General features: G+C 39.9%; 1 protein-coding gene across 1 annotated transcript in view; it reads right to left on the reverse strand.

Annotated features, from left to right (window-relative positions):
* The window catches only part of hecw2a (HECT, C2 and WW domain containing E3 ubiquitin protein ligase 2a), a 50,712-nt gene extending 49,440 nt beyond the window's left edge, over positions 1 to 1,272 (reverse strand). The window contains exon 1 of the mRNA XM_024286628.2: positions 1,037 to 1,272. The gene's annotated coding sequence lies outside the window, so the exon portion shown is untranslated. The remainder of the gene's footprint in view (positions 1 to 1,036) is intronic.
* Positions 1,273 to 2,970: the final 1,698 nt, after the last annotated feature.

Below are 2,970 nucleotides of genomic sequence, written 5' to 3' on the forward strand. Positions count from 1 at the left end.
ATGACAAAACTTCATGATGTCATATTATGTATGACAACATGCTTTTATGTATGATGTCATAACATAATGATGATGTCATACCATGACATCATAGCATGACCCCCCTTCCCCTTCCCCCTGCTCTGGGGGGAGGGGAAGACATGTTTACTTCTAGTTTAAACAAAATAAAATGAATATTCCCTTAGAATATCTGATAGGTGGCAGTACATAATTGTTTAATGCTTGGATCTTGTTCTTTCCCTCTGTGATTATTGATGTATATATGGACATAAAAACATGAAACGCATTAGTTTTAGTCCGTCGTCTCTGGATCCTGACGGTGTTTTTACTTTTACTCTGAGTAAAACGGTTGAAAAGATGCAAGCTTTGTATTTCAAGGGGAAAGAAGGACGCAGCCGCACGGCTCCCTCTGTGTACTCGTTGCCATGACGACCCCGGAACACTCCCTCTCACACACACAGTCATCTGCAGGCTTCCAAAAGCAGTCCACAGGTCTTTTAAATCTGTTTTTTTTTTTTTTGGCAAATTTGTGCTGTAAATGCATTGCAAATCTACCAAATTATTCACGTCTGTCCTGACTTCAGTTTGTGTGAGTTAATTTAAGTATAATATATATATATATAGTCTATTCAATGGGCATCATGGCGGCAGCAGGCACGCAGAGCTGTGAAGCGCTGCTGCAAAGTAACATCATAAATCTGGTCTTACAGACGTCTGCAGGTCTGCTTTTCACCAGATTTGCCGCATTCCTCCCATTGATGCTGCTCTACACCTTTCAACACCACAAACACAACTGTTCTGCCTGGACAAGCCATAAAAGTAAAATACTCCGGCGTCAGCGGCATTCTCGAACATCTGTAACTGAACTTCAATCGGACAAAGCCGTCCGCTCCTTAGACCAGCTGAACTGGGTCCTTCGCTGTGTAACAGGGTTGTTAGCCCTGTGAGAGCTAACAAACACCCCTGGTTTGGTCCAAATTCCATACAATTCTTTCCATCCGACGGCAGCAGCAAATTCTGAGCGAGATCACCTGACCTGTTCCTGCGGCGACCCGATCCTCGCAACCTGGAAGCTCACAGAGCCTGTCCTTGTGGATCAACCATCTCGCCTCCGAAGGAGCGATGACACCACTGATCTCCCTCAACCTGCTGTTCCCACGACGCTGACGACAGACTTCCTGGTTTTCAACGCCATCGGTGCTAAACTGTTGTTCATTTATCAAAAGAAATGTCAGTTACAATTATTGTCACTTACAAACCTCCTAATATAAGTGGAACTGCATATTTAATGCAGCTCTCAGATATCTTAAAATCTGTTACTACTAAAGAGCATATTATTCTTGGCAATTTTAACTTGAACTGGACTCATAATTCATCCAAATCTCTTAAATCCACAGCAACAAAACTTGGTCTNAATGTCAGTTACAATTATTGTCACTTACAAACCTCCTAATATAAGAGGAACTGGATATTTAATGCAGCTCTCAGATATCTTAAAATCTGTTACTACTAAAGAGCTTACTATTCTTGGCAATTTTAACTTGTACTGGACTCATAATTCATCCAAATCTCTTAAATCCACAGCAACAAAACTTGGTCTACATCAATTAATTAAGGAACCAACCAGATTTGGCAAAACACACAACTCTATTTTAGACCTCATATTCACTAACAAACCTTGTAAATATGGTATCTCTGGAACAATAGAGGCATCAATTTCAGATCATTCACTTATATATGTCGTTAGGAAATGTCTTAAACTTCCACAAACTCACAAACATAATCGTGTTACTAAAATACCAAACTCAAAACTATCAGAATTTAATGCTGATGTAGCCAATACTGATTGGAGTAACGAGTTGTCTCTGCAAAATCCAGATCACATCTTATCAAATTTTCACAATAAAGTGGAAATCTTACGCCAAAAGTACATAACTACTTGTAAAATTCCCATTAAACAGAGTAAAATTCCTTGGTTGACTCCTGAAATCCTGCAGCTCCTAAAACAGAAGGCCTCCTCCCTAACAAATGACAGGTTACTAAAAACACAGAGAAATTTCACAAGCTGACTTACATAACATTTTGTGTTCACTGAATGTCTCTCATACCCCTGATGTAAATAACTTGAACATGTCTTTTCTGAAAATGCACGCCAGCACTTCTCTACCACTTACTCATCATTTAGTAAACCTGTGTATTAGACAATCTGTATTTCCTGCCAAGTGGAAAACAGCCTTATCCACCCTGTCCCCAAGTCTGGCAACCCCATTGATGTTTCCAACTACCGCCCAATCGCAATTCTTCCAATATTCTCCAAATTACTGGAAAAATTATTACATAAACAACTAATCATGTATCTTGAAAACAATCATCTGCTTAGTGACTTCCAGCATGGCTTTCGTCCTTCTCGTTCAACCCAGACAGCACTGCTGCTTTTAACAAAGTAGATTCGTGCATCTTTAAACAAAGGCCATGTAACAGGATTCATATTCATAGATTTTAAGCAAAGCTTTTAACAAGTTAATCACCAAATTTTATTAAACAAACTCAGTTCATTTCAGTTCTCTTCCTCTGCAGTAAACATGCTTGCATCCTATTTAAATAACAGATCTCAGACTGTAAAAATTGGCTCGGCAACATCACCGACGCTGGAGTGTGACATGGGCGTTCCACAAGGCAGCATTCTGGGCCCTTTACTTTTTGTTTTGTACATAAACCAACTGCTCACTGTACTTAAATTTTCCAGCTCGCTCCTATATGCTGATGACACTGCTATTTTCCTGTCTGGTCCAAACATTGACATGATTAATGACGGACTCAACACAGATCTGCAGCATTTCCATGACTGGCTACATGAAAATCATCTGACACTCAACCCTAAGAAAACTTAGGGCTTTTATTCATCACGCAGACAGTTTCTCTTTCCACCCACATCACCTTTTCTGGCCACAAAATCTCAGTTGTCTCTAA

This window comes from Oryzias melastigma, linkage group LG21 (assembly GCF_002922805.2).
Source record: "Oryzias melastigma strain HK-1 linkage group LG21, ASM292280v2, whole genome shotgun sequence".
Classification (NCBI taxonomy): Eukaryota; Metazoa; Chordata; class Actinopteri; order Beloniformes; family Adrianichthyidae; genus Oryzias; species Oryzias melastigma.